The sequence below is a fragment of the Leucopleurus acutus genome (genome assembly GCF_964270905.1).
Source record: "Leucopleurus acutus genome assembly, chromosome: 3".
Classification (NCBI taxonomy): domain Eukaryota; kingdom Metazoa; phylum Chordata; class Mammalia; order Artiodactyla; family Delphinidae; genus Leucopleurus; species Leucopleurus acutus.
The window spans coordinates 14,850,972-14,873,401 of record NC_139145.1 but is presented as its reverse complement, the minus strand read 5'-3'; the positions used below and the strand labels follow the sequence as shown (position 1 = coordinate 14,873,401).

Sequence of the window (22,430 nt, the reverse complement as noted above, 5' to 3'; positions counted from 1 at the left end):
GATGTTCAGCCAGGATGTCTTTCACTGTCACTGAGAAAAATTTCCATAATATATAATGATACCTACTGAAACTGATATGGGGCATTTGGGTAATAAGGAATCCATTAGCATATTTTTCCGGAAGCCTTGACTACAAAATGAAGACAGTAGATTTGGACACTTCCAGCCATGAAGAAGTTGTTTGGATATTCATCTTTATGCCTAATGAAATAAGCTCATTTCATCTCTGCAGCTTCCCATATACCATTTTCCCACCTCTGTTTTATGTTTGGAAAGAATTTTAGAAATTGAAAGTCAAGTTAAAAAGTGAGTGACAACTTAAATGATATATGGAATATTTTGCTGACTTACAAGAGCATGCAGAATTAAATATGACCCAGTTCAAATGTTTATTTTAACGTGTATGTTGAGGTGGCGTCTTCAAGGTGCCAGAAAATGAGAATTCACCTTCCAGTGTGTGTTACCAGTTCTGTTCATTGCACAGAATCATCTTCATAAAACATACTGTTTTCTATGTACCTGGTATATATCTCAATTAGTTTGAAGAATTTCTCAGATACCTCTTAATATGTAGTGCTCCAATTCCAATCTTGCCATGTCCTGTACCAGTGACACAGCACACAGGAGTTTTATTTCTCTTTATTTCTCTGGGTTGTTCAGAACCCAATGAAAGAACAATGGAATGGGATCCAAGAGATCAGGGTTCTTGTCCCAGATTTACCATAAAATAATTGTGTCCTCTTGGGAAAATTATAGTCATTCTAGGTCCCTTTTCTTTACTTTGACAGAGCTGCACTAGGTGACCCCAAATAACATAGCACTCTTTCAGTAGTCGCTTAGATGTTATTCGTATTCTGAAACAAATGAAGACAATGACACATGGAGCTGTGCAACATCTCTGTAACTCTGTTGTCTTAGAGTTGCCTCCATTTTACAGATAATAAGATGACTGTGCATAGAAGTAGATGTTTGGAACCAGCGGTTCCAAAGTAAGTGGAGGTAAACCGCAAATTTCCTTCCTTCCTGAAGCTCACTTAGCCAAAACATAGGCTTTTGAATATTAAGCTGTAAGGCATATTATCAGTACATTTTAAAAGAAGCTATTCTTCTAGGATTTCCAATTAATAGCAGGAGGTTTTGAAATTCTTAAAAGATCATCTGATTTTGTGAGATTTACAGCTCTATTTTCCTGTCAAGCAAGTTGTATTAGTGCCAGACAATCATCTGAGCTTCTGGATGCTTCTCTGAACCTCCTGAAGTTTTCTTCTTGCTATCTGAAATTCATGCCAGATAAGCCTTTTTCTAGAGTGTATGTATAGACTTGGGTATTTTTATACAAGAAAGCGATGCAGTGAGTCAAGTTGGGGGTTAAGCCCTCATTCTCAGAGTGGTGTTGAGCTCCTGGTGAAATATAATCATCATTTCCTCAGAATCGAAAAGCAGTTATCTCAGGTGTATAATCCCATTAACTATTTATACATTTATGTATGATCCATGGATTTATTGTACCTACGAGGTGTGTTCTCTTTGGGAAGTACAAAGCTCTTAGAGACATAGGTTGTTCATTTTTTTGTTTTCCCACAAATACTGTGACCCTTTGAGCAGGAAGGTCTATATTTTACTAACATCTAGAACCAGCAGTTAACACGGTGTCTAAGATGTAGTCAATAAATATGAAATAGATAAATGAACACATTTTTATGTAAGGGCCAGGACATGGACAAATAGAAATTTTTCGTTTTCAGTCACAAAGCAACAACAGACATAAAAATGATACAACAAGTGCTACGGTCATTCAAAGAAGGCATAGAATAGATAGAAGGATCTCCTCTATGGCACAGGGAACTATACTCAATATTTTGTAATAACATCTGTATAGGGCACCTGCTCCACACCAGGCCCTATGACAGGTGCTTACATACTTTCCCTCTCCCCCATCCTATGGGGAAAGTACCTCTGCTATAGATTTAACATTTGCCTCCCCTAAAATTCATATGTTGAAATCCTAACCCCCAAAGTGATGGTATCAGGAGGTGTGGCACTTGGGAGGTGATAAGGTCATGAGGGTAGAGCCCTCATGAACAAAATTAGTGCCCTCATAAAAGAGACCCCGCAGAGGTCCCTCGACCTTTCTGCCATGGGAGGTTACAGAGAAAACACGCCAACTGTGACCCAGGAAGAGGATACTCACCGGACTGTGAATCTGCTCGCACCCTGATCTTAGACTTCCAACCTCCAAAACTATGAGAAATCAATTTCTGTTGTTCATAAGCTACCCAGGCTCTGATATTTTGTTATAGCAGTCCAAATGGATTACGATCACCTCTGTCCTTAGGTTTCAGACCCAGAAACTCAACTTTGTAGAGGTTACGAGGACCCTAAAGCCACTCAACCAGGCAGAGGCAGATTTGAAATTTAAGTCTCCAATTCCACATGTAAGTCTATCAGACCCTGTCTCCAGACATGATGTCATGAACAAGAGCTAATGCAACAAAGAGTTTACATGCAGCAAAACAATTAGCAAACAAAGTAAGAATATAGTAGACCGACTGTTTTGGTCACCCAATAGCCATTCACCACTCTTCCAGTTGAACAGAAGCCATGCCCCGTGGGCACATTCAGCCCTGCTGTTTTCACTTCCCAGATTTGAGGGGTAGGAAATTATTATCCCTCCTGGCCATCAGCACCCTGACCTCTACCACCCACCGGGCCAGCTTCAAGAACAGCTGGATCCACGTGTTCAAATGAAACAGGTCTGCTCTCTGTGGTGTTGGCTTCTAGTCCAAGCAGCTCTCCCCACATGATAGCAAAGCTGGCTCCCAGCGGTTGCAAGCATGAATCCTACCAGCCTAGCAGTCCCAACAGATACCTTTTAAGTATTTTTTCCCCAAAGCTCCAGTTAAAAGTCTTAGGCTGATTCCAATTTGACCTGCTCTGGACAAACATTTTCTTTAGAACCTAGAAGGCTGCCAGACAAAATACAGGATGCCCGCCTCGTTAAAGCTGAACTTCAGATAAACAGTAATTTTTTTAGTAGAAGTATGTTGCATGCAATGTTGAAGACACCCTAAAAGGTTTTCATCTGCGGTTCAGCTTTAACTGGGCACCCCGTGTGGGCTTTGCCGGCTGTGGTGGGCGCTGAGCGGGGTCGGCGGGGACGGTGGGGGCCTGTGGCCCGAGCCGGGTTGCACACCCAGCCCACAGCGTGCAGGGAGAGAGGGGCAGCCTCGTCTCCGCTGCAGGAGCTGAGACGGGGAGAAGGGGAGCGCCCCAAAAGGAAACCAGCTGCCCCTCCCAGGAGAGAGGAGATGGCTGTTCAGCAGCCAGAAACAGCAGAGGAGCCCGAGCACAGAAGCGGCGGCCTCTGAGGACGCGGCGCACATATTTCTGGTGGGCGAGGGGCACGCGGGCCGGCCCGTGGGCAAGAGGGGAGCCCGCGCCGGCCCCTCCGCCTCCCGAGCCTGTGCGTTTCCCTAAAAGAGCAGCAGCTGTGCAAACTGACGGTTCACAGTTGTGATAAATCGCCTTAGGAAAGCACTTGGATTAAAGTCACATCTAAATAGAACGCAAGAAGTCATCCCTGAACAAATCAATTGCGAGAGGGGCAGCTCTGGGCGCGCACCCACCCCGCTGCTGTTTTACTTTCCCCGCAGGACGAGGGCCGCTCACTGGGTCGCGGGGACAGCGCGCTGTCTCAGCTGGGGAAGAGGCGCTTCCTCAGGACACATGCAAAACCCAAAGTGTGAAAGGAGGCCTTTATTCCATTCCTTTGGGGGATTTCTTAATGACGTAAAGCCCAACTTGGTTTCAGATCTGCCTGTCGTTTCCGTGACAGAACCTTCCTGGGGGGTCCACCAGCAGCGGGGTGGCCAGGCGCCACAGGGCTGTGCTCTCCTTCCCAAGCCAGTTCATCTCCATCTGTAGCATTTTCAGAGAAACTCTCGGATAGGTTTTCTCCAACAGGTTCTTTTTCCTTCAGTTTATAAAGTCATTCTCCTGCACAAAATGAACGGCCTGAAGACATCACTGAGCCTCTTTTTCTCCCAGGGTCAGGGCCAGCACGGCCCCCAGACCACAGGGGCGCAGGGCCTCACAATGGGCTTCAGGCCTTCCCCTCCCCTCCCGCCCCTCCCACCCTGCCCTACCCCTCCCCTCCTCCCCTGCAGAAATCACATCCCTTTCTCCAGACTCCCCACTTCAGCTTGACTTCCAGCAGATCTTTACCCTGCCAATTAGTAATTCAGGACTAATTAGGTGATTGCTTTCATTTATGGTAGCACTTCGGGGGGGGATGAAATGTCTTTGCCCCTATTCTTGTTGGAAAAATAAATTACACCCACTGTCACTTGAGATCTTATTTTTCCCCCAATCAAGCAAATTAGCAGCGTGGTTCATTTTCCCAGCATTCACTCCTGAACAGACGGCAGTGCCCTGGAACGTGGCTTAGAGCTGTGTGGTCAGTACAATTGTTTGGGGCTGTTTGTGCCGACAATGAGAAGAGACGCCTGTCTCCGGAAAGAAGAGTGGCCCTTGTCTTGCTTAGGCCAACGAGCTGCCCGGAGCGCTGCCCGCCTGGCTTCTGAGGAAGATGTACACCGCCATCTAGTGGACATGGGGGCTCACTGCAGTGTGCTCGTTCTCCCGCCTTTCCTTCTGGCCAGTAAGAACAAGCAATAATGCTTCTTGTAAGTTCCTAAAAATAGGGGAGGTCTTATATCACCAGGAGTGAAATGTTTGCCTCAATGTCTGTAATGAAAGTGCAACCTCATGCTTGCACAACGTCTGTCTTGTCAGTAGCCCTCTTTCATCCCGATGTTTAGGTCCAAGACAGGATCCTCATTGTCTGAGCAATGGGTATCTCTCTGAAGCTGGGAAGTTCTCCCCTGTCCCAAGTAGTGTGGGAGGAGACAGTCAGTCCCTTCACAGACGCCTTCATCTCTGCAGCCTTGCCATCACTCCTAATCTCGCCCACAGCAAGCCCGATTCCAACGTGCACAGGGTAGAGGCGTTCGAAAGTTGGCTTGTTCAACCAGGGGCATTGCCACCTCCCAGAGGGAGCCAGAAACACACCCACATCCTAAGACTCTTTTCAGTCTCGGTGTTGAGGGGGTTCCCACTCTGTCCCCTGACTACACACAAGTCAGCGTCTTTTTCCTTTCCACTCATTCTACCTACATGAAGAGCACGTTGATCTCCCCAGTTTTAACACAGGAACCATGATTTTCCTGGGTTTTGTGTACTGGTGGGGGGAGAGAATGGGAGAGAGAGCAAGTCCATCCCAATATGGAAGGGCTTGGCGCCGTGGTTCTCAACCAGGGGCAATTTTGCACCCAGGAGACATTTGAAAGTGTCTTGGGACACTTTGGATGGTCACAGCTTACGCGAGGCTAAATGTCCTTCCATCACAGGACAGGCCCACAGCAAAGAAGCATCCAACCCCACCCAGCAGTCGTGCTGAGGCTGAGAAAGCCTGGTTTACGCTCTCAGATATCGCCCTCCAGCAAGCCGGTGAGAACACTGATTGTCCTCAAATGGGCCACACTGCAGAGGCTGTGGATAGATAATGCATCCTCTCCCAAGTCAGTACTGACCACCGTTTTTCTTCTTTTAGACTCTTCCATTTTAAACATAATTTAGCTGTCTCTTTCTTGTCCCTCTGCTCTGCTGGGAAGAGAAAGGATTGGAAAGGGGGAGGGGAAGGTGACAGAAAAGGAGGATTAGAGGCCTGACCTGTTTCTCCTGGAGAAGCTGGGCACATTCCTCTCTCACACGTGCTTAGTGACCTAGCAGGGTACAATTAAAAGCACAACAATTTGCTTGTTATTCAAGTCAGGCATTAGTCCGGGTAATGGCATGCTTGGTAGAGAGATGGATTTCCTTGTTCGGAGCTAAGCACAGGACTAGCTGAATTCTCCATGGAGAAATCTTGATTTGTTCAGGTCTTTCATGTTTTCTACAGAGAAGGGATTATGTCTTCCTAAAGAGGGGTCTTGCTTAAAAAGCTACAAAGTATAAGAAAAGGATTTAGGGCAGAGGGGCCTGTGGTTATGTAGCTGAGGGGTACAGGGAATTTCAGAGCCAAGGATTATTTAAAGCCATAAAGTTAAAAAAATAATTGCTTTAGGGACTTCCCTGATGGCACAGTGGTTAAGAATCCTCCTGCCAGTGCAGGGAACACAGGTTCGAGCCCTGGTCCGGGAAGATCCCACATGCCGTGGGGCAACTAAGCCCATGTGCCACAACTACGGAGCCTGCGTGCCACAACTACTGAAGCCCACGCGCCTAAAGCCCGTGCTCTGCAACAAGAGAAGTCACCCAGTGAGAAGCCCGTGAAGCGCAACGAAGAGTAGCCCCTGCTCACCACAACTAGAGAAAGCCCACGCACAGCAACAAAGACCTAAGGTAGCCAAAAATAAAAATAAATTTAAAAAAATTTATTAAAATACATTGCTTTAGCACTACTGCATCAGTGCTGGCGAGTACACTGTAAAGGCAATTAAGCATGAGCTAATATTCATTTTACTTTGGCTAATTACTGCATGGATCCAGGAGAGGGAGGGGAAAGAAAACACGCCCCCTCCCTGGCAATCAGGGAGGACATTGGTTTTGGTTTCTTTGCCTTATAGGCACGCTTATTAGTTGGGGTGCCCAGAATCCAGCCATCACAAGGGCCTTATTAGTTAAAACACAGGAAAATTGTTCTCTCAAGGCAGAACAGTGAATGCTCTGCTGTCCCAGTGACCAAGCAGAAGCCACTATTAGTTTTAACTCCATCGATTATTGTAAGCCAGAGAGGACATGACATACACAGTCCTGACTTCACCCATGTGCCTGCTGAGCCTGGGTCAGGGGCTCTCAACCCAGAGCAACTCTGCCCCCCTCCCCCCAGCTCCCTGCCCCCCGGACAATTGACAAGTTCAGGAGCCATTTCTGCTGTCACAGTTGGGGAAGGACTGCCCGGCGTTCGCTGGGCAGAGGCCAGGGATACTGTAGGAGTATCCCACAATGCCCAGGACAGCCCACAGCAAAGAATTATCGGACACAAAATGTCACCAGTGGCAAAAGAAAGAGGTCCTGGTGTAGACAGAGGCAATTTCCTCTCCTTGAGTAGGTGAAGGTCTTCAGAATCTTCGCTTCCTCAAATACATAATGGACAAGTCATCAGGTGACCATATTTCATGATAACTAACACGCTTTTCTTCCCCCTTTTCTACACTGGGTATTCATTCTCCCACTTCAGGAAATCGAGTGACACTAAGAAAAACTTGCCCTGGAAGGATGGTCTGCGGCGGCGAACCGAGACCCAAGTCGGTGCCCGCCCTCTCCTTCCCCGATTCACACACATGCACCCAAAAGAGAAGACAGCGAGCTTCTCTGCAATCCCCTGGTTCGGAGTTTTGAGAAGTTTTATTCCCTTCTCTGAGATTACCCACTCCTCCCTGCATGAAGCATGTTCAGCGAAGTCATTTGTCCTGCAGCTTTACAGGAGTTAAGAGCCCGCAGCAGTGAGATACCCATTTCCTCCCTGGAGAATGAGGACTCCCCCTGAGGGAGGTTAATGCTCAGGACAGGAGCATCCCTGGAGCTGGTGACAGCCAAGGGGCTGTGACTCAGGACTGTCCCAGGCAGGCCATCAACTCTCTGGGAGAGCCTCAAGGATGCACTTAGCCTCCGTTTACAGGAGGTGAGGAGGGCAGAGTGTTGCAGACGGGGAGCGGGGCGCCACTCCCAGACTAGACCCTAGCCGGCACCCTGCAAGAGACAGAAAACCTCTCCCCTCAGGTCCCACCAGCCCTGCTCTCCCCTTCTGTGCACCCCTTTCAAATGCGTTTCTCTGCTTTGCCCCCTCCCATTCAATCCGTTCTAGGTACGGTGGTCACGGTGATTCTGGTAAGTCCCAAGTCTCAAAACCCTTCAGAGGCTCCCATCTGGATTCGAATAAAAGCAGTCTTCTCCCTCTCTCCCCCTCCCCATCCCTCTTTCTCTCTGTCTCTGTTTCTCTCTGTCTCTCTCTCTCTCTCTGACACACACACACACACACCCCGTCCCTCCCCTTCCCTCAAGCCCTTCCACACACACTGGCACGCTGTCCCTGGATGTTCCTAGCAGCTCCCTCCCCATAGCCTCCGGCACTTACTATTCTCTCTGCCTAGAATGTTCTTTCTCTCCGTTATCTACAGGGGCTGCTCTCTCCGGTCAGTCCACATGTCCCCTTCTAATTAGGGTAGCCCTCTTTCCCTTTGATGCTTTATTGTTCCCGTAACCTACATCATCTGGTAACATGCTAAAAACTTCCATGCTTTTATTTATTTATTTATTTATTTATTTTTGGCTGCGTTGGGTCTTCGTGGCTGTGCGTGGGCTTTCTCTAGTTGCGGCGAGTGGGGGCTACTCCTCGTTGCGGTGTGCGGGGTTCTCACAGTGGTGGCTTCTCTTGTTGAGGAGCACGGGCTCTAGGTGCATGCACTTCAGTAGTTGTGGCACACGGGCTTCAGTAGCTGTGGCTCGCAGGCTCTAGAGTGCAGGCTCAGTATTTGTGGGGCACGAGCTTAGTTGTTCCGCGACATGTGGGATCTTCCCGGACCAGGGCTCGAACCCGTGTCCCCTGCATTGGCAGGCGGGTTCTTAACCACTGCGCCACCAGGAAAGTCCATGTTTGTTTTTTATTTGTAGTGAAATGCACATAAAATTGTATCATCGTATCACTTATGAGTGTAGAGTTTAGAAACGTTCAGGACATTCACGTTGTGTGGCAGCCAATCTCCAGAACTCTTTTCTTCTGGAAAAACTGGAACTCTCTGCCCTCCAGCAACCGCTACCCCCAGCCCCTGGCGCCCACCATTCGACTTTCTGTCTGTATGAACTTGACCACTCTAGGTGCCTCATACAAGTGGAATCGAGAGCATTTGTCTTTCTGTGACTGGTAGGTTAGCATCATGTCCTCAAGATTCATCCATGTTATCGCCTGTGTCAGAACTTCCTCTTTAAGGCTGAATAATATTCTGTTGTGTATACACCCCGTTTTGCTTATCTATTCATCTGTCAGTGGGCAGTTGGGTTGCTTCCACAGTTTAGTTATTGTGAACAATGCTGCTATGAACATAGGTATACAAAGTATCTTGCAAAACCTGCTTTCAGTTATGTTGGGTATATACCCAGAAGTGGAACTGGACCATATGGCAGATTATCTAGACTAGAAATCGGAAGGTTGCCAGATGGTGGTTTACATTATCTACAGACTGTCTCGGCTCAAGGTTAACTTCCCTGGGAGGAAACCCATAAACCCAGAAGCATCAAAAATAACCTGCATGTGCAGGGGGGAGACAGCTTTGCTTGTCTCATTTTACATTCTTTCTGATTTCTGGGTCCTGGTGATTTATCTCCCATGGAAAGGAACAAGGAGGGGAACAAGTAGGAACAGTCCCTTCGAGCAGCGGTGGCATGCCTGGCATGTCCGTAGCCTGCTCTCAAGGCTGACTGCTTCCCACAGGTCCCCCTTTTTTATTTTTTAACTTTTGCTGCAAAATAATTCCATGAAGTTTAGTGCCAAGAGTAGTATACTGTTGCATGAGGATACGAAACAGACATGAGAAGTTTAATATCAATAATAGGCAAATTATGGCCAGGGTAATAAATCCTGACAACCTTCCGGTAATCCAAGACTGAGGATTTAACCACTTTAAATGGTCCAGTAAAGTTTGAATTACATCTTCTGGTGAAATATCATCTAGATGTGCATTTTGTATATCCTGAATTTCAGCATTTAATTTCTTAAGATCAAGACTAATATTATTATCTGACCAAACACTCAGCAGATGCATTTTTACTTTTTCCCATTCCCAAATACAGTCATTGTACTTTTAAGGAGTAACACACATCCATGTATACTTTGCATGACAAGCTAAACGCATCCTCAATTTTAATGCTGCCATCTAATCCCCAATCCCCAAAATTGCATTTTTAAATTCATCTAACTTGTTATTAATCTGTAAATTTATGTGACTTTGTAAAGATAAAGCAAGACTGGTATGTTGAGATAACTGATTAGCAAAGTGAGCATGATGAATACTCCGTGAAAGAACAAGACCGGCAGTAGCCGCGGTAGCAGACAGAGCAGCCGAGGCAAGTAAACTTACTATTAGCCACCCAAGAAAGCGTCTCCTTCTCTGCAAGGCTTTAGAGAGTTCCACCCATGCCTGTACTCCAGTATCTTCATACCAAGGTTCTCTCAGATGTACAGGCACCATAACATATATGGGTTGCTTTAGTATAAGCACAGATTGCGTTCCTGCAGAAGGGAACATACAACTGCTAAAAATACAATTAACACAGCTAATATTACATCCTCCTTTGGAAGAATTACCAATGTTAATAGAACCACACAAACGTGTATATGGAGGAGCAACACAAGTTATAACAGGTGTATTGGAATAAGTTAGAGCTAGTTTCCATATATCCCAGTTCTTTTGAAATGTGATAAACCTATCTATGATGGGAATAGAAGAGATAAGAATTGACACCTTGGTATAATCTATAGTACACCATATTTGGTTATTATTCCAAGATGCATTGCAAAGTTCAAAAGTGGATCCAGGAAAGTTAACGGTCATAAAAGGAGGAAATTGATTTTTTGATTTTCTGTTAAGCATAGTAACCTTATGTCCAGCTATAAATATCCCTTGACCTCCAAGTAAACGCTTCATACAGAAATAATTTCCTGAATCTTCACCTGTAACCTTGGCTATAGTAATAGCGGAATCCCTAAGTGGTGAGGCGTATGAGATTTGACCTCTAATATTAAGAGGTTGCCCATTTTATACCAACTGATGGTATCCTTAAGATACTCTCGTCGGCTGGTAGCCAGGCATGTAAGAGTAATGTTGGTTCCTGTAAAACGAAGGATGCCTGGAAAGCCTGACAAACTAATTGATTGATCCGTTCCCTCATAAACATCTGTATGCTCATAACTAATAGCCTTTACACGTCCAGTTTCCAGATTCAATGGGCTAAGACAGACAGGATGGGTACTAAACCAGTTAGTATAATTTACAGACATATTTTTTATATTCCCAATAAGAGGCCCATAAACAGTTATCATTGTAAAATACAGGACTCTGCTTCAGACCAAGATATGGGTTGTAATAGTGGAGGATCAGGTACATAGGCCCAGTAAGTTGCTGCATTAACAGAGGGAACACATGAAATGGTTGCCAACATAGCCAAAAATAAAGTTACAGGTGTAACAGGATTATTCTGTTGTTTCACTGACTCTTGAGCTCGTGAAACCAGTTGTTTAATTTGTCCCCAAGTTGGAACATCACTCCTTTGAGTCGTCCTGGCAAGTGGTCTCCTCTTCTTCTTCTTTTTCTGAATCAACACTGTCAGATTTTCCGGAGAGATACAGAGCTTCTTCATCTTCTGAACTAGTTGTGAGCTGTGGCGAGCCATCTATTTGCTTGACTAAGAGCTCAGGAAGCCAGCAAGGTCCAGGCGCTGATCTGGGAAAGATACACACGTGACCACATCCCCAAATCAACACAGGATCAGGACCACGCCAAGTGCTGGTTAACGGATCTTTCCAGAGGACCTCCGGAGACTGAGAGGCCAATCTTGGCTCAGCCACCAACCTTCCCCCTGCAGAGCAGCCAAATTTGCCAACAGTGAGAACATTTAAAATAAACAGAGCATGATTTATAAGGTTATGTGGTGTTATTCTATACAATTCCCCTCTTTTTATTTTTTCAATAGTTAGCTTTAAAGATCTATTTGCATGTTCTATAATACCTTGTCCTTGAGGGTTATATGGAATGCCTGTAATATGGGTAATTTTGTAATGAATTACAAAATGTTGCAAAAGCAGCACTAGAGTAAGCAGTTCCATTATCTGTTTTAATAATTTTGGGAAGGTTCATGAAAGCAAAACAGTGTAATAAATGAGTGATAACATGTTTAGTAGCTTCTCCGGTCTGTGCTGTAGCACAGAGGAAACCAGAATAAGTATCGATAGTGACATGAACAAACTGTAATTTCCCAAAAGACGGGATATGAGTAACATCCATTTGCCATAAATGTCTAGGTAATAATCCACGAGGATTAACAACATAATGTGGAACAGGAAGGTGAGGTAAGCATTGTGGGCATTGCTTAACAATTTGTCGGGCGGCTTCACGAGTAAGGGAAAATTGTGTGTGTAATGTAGCCGCCGACTGACAGTGTAAAGCGTGCAACGGCTGTGCTGCTTGTGAAGCAGTTTGATCATAACTTACCATAATATGAGGGTGTCCAGGACATGGACCATGAGTATCAAGAGTATGAAGATAATGAATGCAGTACATTAGCCATTCTTGACAGCATGACGAACGGAAAGGAGGAGTACGGTAAATTGGGACATGTCCTGCTTTAGGGAAAAGAGATTGAGGAGGAGGAGTAACTTCAACTCTATTCTTGGGAGGAAAATGTACAGGATAAAGATCACGTTTAGATCGAGTTAAAACATCTGCAGTCGCATTAAGTTTAGTCAAAGGACCAGGCAAGTTAGAATGAGCACGGATATACAGACCTGCAACAGGACCATCATGGGAACGAATAAGCTGTTGAAGCAAACGAAAAGAGGATGATAATTCAGGGTCATTAGAATGTCCTATGGTCGCAGTCTCCAGAAGAAATCATAAGCTAATAAGATATTTACTATCAGAAAACAAATTAAAAGATATAGAAGGCAAATGTTTAAAAGATATAATGACAGCATACAGTTCAACACGTTGAGCTGAAGTCAAGGAAGTTTCTTTAATAAGGTTTGTTCCGTCATCAATGATTACAGTAGCCACTCCTGAAGAAGAACCATCCGTAAAAACCAAAGGTACATGAGGAACAGGCTGTTGCCTAATTATAGAAGGAAAGATATGAGTTAAGTTTGCTGAATTGGATCAATTTATCAGCAGGGTAATGGCATTCCAAGGTACCTGAAAATCCTGCAAGAGCAAGACCCCATTCATTACTATGTTGAAAAAGCCAATTTTGTTGACTAACTGAATAAGGGATAATAATTTGAGAAGGTTCTATACTGATAGGTTGTAAGCATCTAGTTCTACCTTGCATTATTAAATTACTAATAAGTTCATAATAAGGGTTAATAACTTTAGAGGGTGTAGTTTTCATATGAATCTATTCAATAATTCCAACAGTTTGCCATAAGACGGCAGTAGGCACATGAGGAGTTGGACAAATTATTAAGAAAATTGGAAGGTGAGTATGAATTCTAGTTAATTGTGTAGAACTGATAGATCTATTGACTATTTGTAAAGCTTGAAATCCTGTTGGAGTCATAGAGCGTGAAGAAGGAGGATCTGAGTCACCTTTAAGAATATCAAACAAAGGCTGTAATTGAGCAGTAGTAAGTTTTAAGGAAGGCCTTGGCCAATTAATATCTCCAAGTAATTTTTGAAAATCACTTAATGTTTTTAAATTATCAACTCGAATTTGCAGTTTTTGAGGCCTAATAGTAGTGTTATCAATATATTTTCCCAAATATAAAAATGGAGATTGTCTTTGAATTTTTTTTGAGGCAATGACCAAGCCAAATGATTGTAAGGACTGTTGTAAAAATTGAAAAGCAGTCTCTAATAAAGAAATATTATCAGTGGCTAAAAGTATATCATCCATATAATGTATGAGATATAACGATGGAAACCTTTTTCTCACAGGAGTCAAGGCCTGAGCCACATATTTTTGGCATAATGTAGGACTATTTGCCATGCCCTGAGGCAATACTTTCCATTGAAATCTCCTCATGGCTTCCTTAAAATTTAAGGCAGGCAAGCTAAAAGCAAAATGTTTTCTATCTTCAGGAAACAAAGGAATAGTGAAAAACAATCTTTTAGATCTATAACTAAAAGATGATAATTGTGTGGTATGGCTGTTGGAGAGGGTAGGCCTGGTTGAAGAGCTCCCATTATTAGCATAGTTTTATTAACAGCTCTTAGATCCTGTAATAACCTATATTTTCCAGATTTTTTCTTGATAATAAAAATAGGAGTATTCCAAGGACTACTGGAAATTTCTAAATGCCCTAATTGTTCCAGTACTAATTGTTCTGCAGCTTCTCATTTCTCCTTTGTGAGGGGCCATTGGTCCACCCATACAGGGTCATCAGTCAGCCAAGTAATTGGATCAGCAGTGAGTGGAGGAGAATCCAAGGCCCCTAAGAAAAACCCAAACCTTGTCTATCATTTTTTATTTTCACATCAATAGGAGAGACAGTTCCTTGTTGATTTGTTCCCAGCCCTTTTGTGGGAAGAAATCCTTGATCCAACACCATATTAGAGACTTGAGAGTTTGGACTATAAAGTAATACTCCCATTTCTTTTAATATATCTCGGCCCCAGAGGTTTAAAGGCAGCCCAGGCAAAACATAAGGCTGGAAGTATCCTGAATGGCCCTCACTATCTTGCCATAATAAAAACTGACTACTTTGCATAGGAGAAGAACTTTGTCCTATTCCGTGAAGTTCTGTAATAGTAGGACTAATGGGCCAACGTTTAGGCCAGTGTATCTGCGTCATAACACAGACATCAGCTCCAGTGTCTAACAAACCTGAAAAAACCTTTCTATTAATGGTTCATTTCATTTCTGGATGTTCTTTCCCTATCTACTAAATCCAGTAGGCAGCATTAGACGATTCAAAAGCCTTTGTTTCTCTCTTTTGATGTTGTAAAATTTGTCCATGAGGTTCAAAGGGCAAAAGTAGCAATTGTGCAATTTTATCACCAGGAGAAATAGTTATTATATTTTTAATAGTTTGTGCCATGACTTTTATTTCTCCTTCGTAGTCAGAATCTGTGACTCCTGGCATAATAGTTAAACTTTTCATGGTGACACTACTTCTTCCCAATAATAGTCCCATCAAACCCTTGGGTAAAGGTCCACAGATGCCCGTAGAGAGGGCCTGAGGACCCATTTCAGGAGTTAATACATATCGGGCGGAGGTACTGAGCTCCAGTCCTGCGCTTCCTGGTGTTGCTCTGGAGAGCGAGGATATTGTATGTTTTTGTTTTTGGTTAATGTCTGATTGATAATTTGAGGAGGATACACAAACATTGCCCTTATTATTTGTTGGGGCCGGGAAAGGCCCCGGGAGGAGTTCCCCGACAGTGGTGGCCCATCCTTGTGGGCCACTGAGCAACAATCTTGTGCCCAATGTTTTCCCCTATTGCATGTAGGACATAAACCAGGGATTTTCTGACCATCTGGAGGTTTCTGAGTAGGGAAGGAAGGACTAGGGTTAGAATTAAAAGATCTACATTCTCTAGCAAAATGACCTGCCTTTCCGCATTTAAAACAAGTCTTCGGGCTTCCCTGGTGGCGCAGTGGTTGAGAGTCCGCCTGCCGATGCAGGGGACACGGGTTCGTGCCCCGGTCCGGGAAGACCCCACATGCCGTGGAGCGGCTGGGCCCATGAGCCATGGCCGCTGAGCCTGCGCGTCCGGAGCCTGTGCTCCGCAACGGGAGAGGCCACAACAGTGAGAGGCCCGCGTACGGCAAAAAAACAAAAAAAAAAACAAGTCTTCGTTTTCTTTTGATTGTTTTTGAACCCCACTTTAGTTAATGCTGCAGCCACAGCAGCACCCTGTATATAAGTAGGCCCAATGTCTGCACAAAGGCGAATATAAGCCTCCAATGTTCCCCGTTTTCTCCAAGGTCGAATCGCAGCCTGAGACGCATTATTAGCATTCTCAAAAGCAAGCTGCTTAACTACAATTGTACCAGTGAGTCCGTCCACAATGAGTCTCCCCACCGCCTGTGACAACCTATCTACAAAATCAGCGTATGGTTCATCAGGTCCCCGTCTAAGTTTTGAAAGATCTTCAGTTTTGTGTGTAGAAGGTCATTTCCTCCAGGCTTGTAATGCCAAATGATTTATTTGAGGATAAGCAACAAAGGGATAAGTTAATTGATCTTGTAAAGAAAGATATTGTCCTTCCCCAATCAGCATATGATAATCAACTGGAATATTATGGGCAGCATTCTTTTCTGCTTGTTCAGCAGGCCGTTCATAAAAATCAAACTTCCATATTAAATAATCTCCACCATTTAAACAAGCTCGTGCAATAGACTTCCAATCAGCGGGGGGGAAGAGCTTCTCCTGTCAACCATAGCAGCAGTAAAAGGAGCAGTGGGCCCATATTGAGCACAGGCAGATTTTCAATCTTTCAAAACTTTCAAAGGGAGAGCCTGATGCTCCCTAGTAGCTTGTTGAGGATTATTAGGACCAGGTCTTTCTATGATGGGACAACAGAAAATAGGATCTTCTCCTCATTTTATGGCTCCTTGTACAGCGCGCTGCAAGGGACTGCGCTGCAAGGGACTGAGCATTTTTACAGATGTAGATTTTTGAGGAAGACAGTCCTTATTAACCTGCAGCTTGTTCACTGACTTATCTATCACAGCCATTAGAAAACCATCCTCAGGATAGTTCTCTCTTTTATGTTTACAAGCCTCATCTGTTAAGTCAAAATGTTCCTCTTCATCTAAACTATTTAAATTAATTAGCTCTTTCGGTTTAGGAAGCGGCGACACAGTAGCTGATAATACAGTCTCTCCTTCTGTCAGAGGCTTATGTTTTTCTGACTTTACATTCAAATCAACACTATCATGAGAAGCATCTAAACATATTTTTATCAGATTCCACAAACTATATGTAACAACAGGAGTATGAGTAGGCCCTCGAGACTCATAATAATTTTTTAAATCTTCTCCAACTTTCTGCCAGATTTCTATGTCAACAGAGCCGCCATCAGGAAACCAGGGAGATACACCATGGATATGCTGTAAAAATTCAGTCAACTGTGAGGTAGAAACTTTATTACCCCGAGCTTTAAGCATCGAAAGTAAAACCTGAGCAAATAATTCACACTCCTTTGAGCCCTTTGGCCCCATCTTATTTTACTTCTGACTATTGCCTCATGCCTCTATTAGTTTCACTTTTACTGGTGGCCACACATATTTTGCATAAGGGTTCTCTTACCTGCACTTTCTTTTTCTTTTAATTGCCTTCACGCTTCAGGTCCCTGTTCGAGTGACACTTGCCGAGGACCAGCCGGAGAAAGAGGATCTCACCGCCCAGGGTCAGAAGGGAAGGGGTAAGGAACTGAAGTAGCACCGACGGATGGGGTCAGAAGGACCAAGACGACTGATGGTTGCAAGGCAAATTTTATTATGCTACAGTTGCAGATTATCTAGACTAGAAATCGGAAGGCTGCCAGATGGTGGTTTACATTATCTACAGACTGTCTCGGCTCAAGGTTAACTTCCCTGGGAGGAAACCCATAAACCCAGAAGCATCAAAAATAACCTGCATGTGCAGGGGGAGACAGCTTTGCTTGTCTCATTTTACATTCTTTCTGATCTCTGGGCCCTGGTGATTTATCTCCCATGGAATGGAACAAGGAGGGGAACAAGTAGGGGCAGTCCCTTCGAGCAGCGGCCGTATGCCTGGCATGTCCTTACCTGCTCTCAAGGCTGATGCTTCCCACACATATGTTGCCTTGTTTAAGCCTCAAGCCCTCGATCCTTTGTTGAAATACAGTAATTTCATTCCTATGGTTTTCAATACCAAAAACTCAACCTCCAGGAGGACTAAAGTCTAATTTGTACTCCAAACCAAGTAGCAGTGCAGTTCACTACTACTGAGGCTGGATCTGTAAAGACTTCAAGACCACGTCCAGAAGACAAGTTATTATATATAATATCCTAGAAGGTCTGAAACATAATTATCATATACATAGCTGGTCCTTCAGAGCTTTTTACCTATAACATGTTTTTTGATGAAAGTTATTTAATGTACTGGAGATAACTGTGACTTACTGATCAAATATTTGAATACTTATACTTACCTGGGATTTCATTTCTGCTGAAAGAAAAAGGAAGAACAGGACTCACTAAAAAAGAAAAACAAACTTTAGAAATGAAAGTAAAAATCTTAACACACACTATCACTTTTGGAAGCAGCATAGAGGGGCAGTCAACGGTAAAACACTGGTGAAATAGGTCAACACTCTAGGCCAAAAATCCATTATTATTATCATCAGTGACAGTACCACAACTGTGCCCTTCAGAATTAATAATCACTCCTAAGGATCTTCATTTGGCACCAGATGATGCGTTTAAGAGAAATACTCTGGGAGGTTTTGAATCAGACTTGGTTTCTTGTTAGCCAAGTTACAGGAGAATTTTTAAAGTGGGGGGAGGGAAAGAAGGAAACGGACCAGGAAAAGAATTTAAGCCATCATCTATAAACCAACAAAGCACTGATAGTTCCAAACATTATGTCAGACACTAAAATGACTGATATAGGCTCAAGTGGTTTATAAAACCTATAAAAAGACTACACCAGCAAAGTCCCCATTTATCTGTAGAGTTCAGAAACTAAAACAAGGAATATTTTAGCTTAAAAGCTTATCTCAAGAGAATCATACACACTTCACATGAATAAAAATACCTGAAACCAAACATTTTTAAAAGCTCCAATACCCAAAATATAAAGAAAAATATTAATCCAGAAGACTCAATCAATCCATGATAATCACAAAACGGCTGGGCAATCTCTATCTCCCTTCCACACTAACCATCCATCCCATGGAAGACCAAGGGAGATCAGACCTTCCAGACTTACCTTCCAGACCTTCCAGACACCTGGCTGCTGCAAAATTCTATGGAGACTCCTTGTGGAACAGCAGTTTCCCATCTCTTGTGTCTCTCCCTATCATGATCACGATCATGCAGGAAGCAAGTCTGGCTGTGCTATTTCTTATCATTGTCTGTCACCCATCTGCAGCATGGTATTGTACAGATAAGGAAAAAGTAGTTCCCTTTCCCCCAGAAGGTTGAGGCTCAGGTACAGGGTAATTCTCCTGTGCACACAGTCATTATTTAGGCCGACTCAGTGACTTCAACAGGCGTAATCATGTGATCAGGTTTGTTGCCAGCTGCGTAATGCTCCCACATCTGTAGATAGAGCCGCTCTAGGTCCATTGTGTATTGTTTGGTGTTGAACAGAGGGCTAGATGTTCTCTGCTTCCAGACTTTGCCACGAATTTTCTTCAGGTATTCTAGATCAGTTCCCAGTTTCACAGCTATGTCTTCATATTCTTCTCTATTTTTAGCAATAAGCTCAAGACAGCCTAAACAAGTGAGCTGGGAAGCTGCAACTCGGGAAGCAAGAGTCTCTCCTGGCATAGTCACCACGGGTGTCCCTGACCAAAGGACATCCATCCCTGTGGTGTGTCCATTACAGAGTGGAGTGTCCAAGCAGACATCAGCCAGCTGGCCTCTCCGAACATGTTCCTCTTTAGGAGCAACAGGTGAAAAAATGATACGGTTCTGGGGAAGGCCCATATTTTGTGCGTACTGTTGAATATTAGGTTCTCCTACTGCTGGAAAACGCAACAGCCACAGTACACTATTGGGAACACGCTTCAGAATATTTGCCCACATCTGCAAAGTAGATGGGTCAATTTTATATAACTGATTAAAGTTACAGTACACAATGGCATCTTCCGGTAACCCGTACTAAGAACGTGTGGTTACAATAATGGTACGGGGAACCTCCTCTCCAGTGGCAGCCTTAATGTTGATCTGGGTAGTTGCCAGTCCATTGCTAAGACTGAATCCATTAATTGTTATCTGAATTTGTCCTCTGTTAATCATTTCAATAACTGCCTCTGCAATAGTATTCATAGGAATGACAGGCATATTAAGAGCTGTATTACTGCTGTCTGCACTGTCTCCTCCATCAGAACATTTCATCTTGACAATCTGCACATCTGGGAGACTATCAAGAAATGCTTTGAGGTCGATGCCATTCAGCACAATCCGATTGTCATAAATGTGCCCATTGGACTTAAAATCGATGACTGCTTTCTTCTTCAGGTGAGGGAACATATTAGCATGATCACCAATAAAGAAAGTATGGGGCATATAAGCCAGTTTCTCAGAATACTGCTCAGCAACTTCAGCAGGTGAAGTTTCCTGATCAGTGATGATATAATCCATGAAAAGCACACCACTGGTCCCAGGGTAGCCCAGCCACATTGCCTGAATAGGAGCTGGCCTGAGAGCAAAGAGTTCATTTCGAGCACCCCTGGTATAACCATTCATATTTACAAGGATGTGTATACCATCTTGATGGATGCGATCAGCTGCTTTCCCATTGCATGGAATCTGAGAAAGATCAATGAAATGATGGGCTTCTGCCATCACCTTCGCTCGGAAGTTTGTGCCATCATCTGGGCTCAGGGCATAACAGAATACCTCAAATTTATCAGGATTGTGCATGCCTGGAATAGACTGCATAAGATGAGAAGTAGGATGATTCCCAAAGTCAGAACTCACGTATCCTACACGCAGTCGACCATCACTGAGCTTCAAGTCTTTTGGATGTTCGTACGGTGGTTTGTGAAGGACACTGACCTCATCCAAGCAGAGGTTCCCATGGCTCTCAGCAATAGCCTTCCTGAAGCCATGAGAAAGAGGATAGAGCATACTATGATGAGGCTGCACAGAAGGCAACCTATTCTTCTCCAGCTGGTCAGCCACAATGCTGACCAACTTCTTCATTCGCTCATCATAGTCTGTCCAATCACAGACAATCTGCAGGCAATGAGCCAAATCACAATAAGCGTCAGGAAAATCAGGTTCAAGCTTCAGAGCAGTGCGATAAGAAGCAATTGCTTCTGGAATATTCCCTGAATACTTGTGAATGGAAGCCAGATTGCTGTGGGCATCCGCAAGTGCAGGGTTAATCTGAATGGCACGAGTGTAACACTGCAAGGCTCCCTGAACATCCTGCATCTCCTTTAGAGTGTCTCCCATGTTACAGTAGGCATCAGCAAAGGTAGGACTGATTCGAACAGCCTCCTTATAATGCATCAGAGCTTCCTGCAGTTTTCCCTGCTGCTGCAATACACTTGCTAAATTTGAATGGGCAACAGCAAACTCTGGGAAGACTTCTAATGCTTTACAATACAAGCGAACTGCCTCTTCAATGTTCCCCTGGTCTCCTTTGATATTGGCTAGGTTATTCAGAGAGTCTGCATGGGTGGGACACAGCCGCAGAGCTGTATTATAACAATCTTCTGCTTCGGCAACACTGCCCTTCTCTTCCAGAGCCTTGGCTAGGTTGCAGTAAGCACCAGGGAAGTGTGGTTGCAATTCAATAGCTCGCCTGTAGGTGTCTATTGCCAGATCTATCAGGCCTTGCTCATAGTATACACAAGCCAGGTTGGCATGTACCACTGCATGATTTGGGCTCAAGCTTAGGGCACAAAGGTAAGCTGCCACAGCTCTGTCAAAAATCCGTGCCTCTTGCAAGACATTTCCTAAATTGATATAAGCATCCAGAAAATTGGGGTCAAGGGTGACAGCCTTTTCAAAGTGATGAATTGCAAGCCAAATCTCCCCTTGTGCATTGAAAACACAGCCCAGATTACTCCAAGCTACTGCAAAGTTCGGTTGCATCTCCACTGCTTTCAAATAACATGCCTTGGCTCCTTCCAAGCGACCCAGGGCTTTGAGCAGGTTCCCCAGGTCACTGCGAACACAGTACAAATCAGGATTGCACTGAAGAGCAGAGACGTAAGCTTGTACTGCCCCTTCCATGTCGTCTGCTGCTACCAAAGCGGCTGCCAGGTTAATATAACCATCGATGAAATCTGGCTTGAGACGCAATGCACGCCGGTAATGCTCAATTGCTTCCTGCAACTGCCCTCTTTCCTTGTACACATTCCCCAAATTCGAATAGGCTTCTGCCAGAAGAGGGTTCTGTTTAATTGCCAGAGTACTAAAGTGGGCAGATCTGTCCAGCCTTCGACACTGGAAGTGTAGAGATGAAAGTAATAAAAGTACTCCAGTATTGTCTGGCTCTTGTCTCCACAGCTGCATGCAGTGTCTCTCAGCTGCCTCAAAATCTCCTGCCTGATATTCTCGATGTGCCAACTCAGCTAACCCTTGGAAGGAAAGCATACGTTTCGTTGGTTCTGTGCTGTCGGCCACGTTGCCCACAGAAGACGCCATCTGGAGGGTCTGCAGAGAGTGAGAAAAGGGGGTCATTGAGTCCCGCTGCCGCCACTACTGGCAAGAATGTTTCTAGAGGTAGCAAATACGAGGGCAGCAGCCGTACCACTGCTTTGGCAGGCTTAAGCGGCGGCGACAGTTACAGGCACCGAACCTTAGGAACTCTGGTTGGTCGTCTAACTCTCACGCTCTTGAAATCTTCATTCTTAACCCTGCCCTCTTCCACCATTTTTCTCCTAATCAGGGAATAAAAATTACCTATACACCTGCCTTAGAAGAAATCAAAAGTCAGTAGTCCAAACACTTTTCAAAATTTTGTTTTCTGCCCAGTCGGAAAGGAAATACATGATTGACTTTACTTC

General features: G+C 44.3%; 1 pseudogene across 1 annotated transcript; it reads right to left on the bottom strand.

The window, feature by feature from the left end:
- Positions 1-18,927: 18,927 nt before the first annotated feature.
- LOC309960055 (UDP-N-acetylglucosamine--peptide N-acetylglucosaminyltransferase 110 kDa subunit-like) lies at positions 18,928-22,083 on the bottom strand (annotated as a pseudogene). The gene has a single exon. The product of its transcript is annotated as a UDP-N-acetylglucosamine--peptide N-acetylglucosaminyltransferase 110 kDa subunit-like (transcript).
- Between the last annotated feature and the right edge of the window lie 347 nt (positions 22,084-22,430).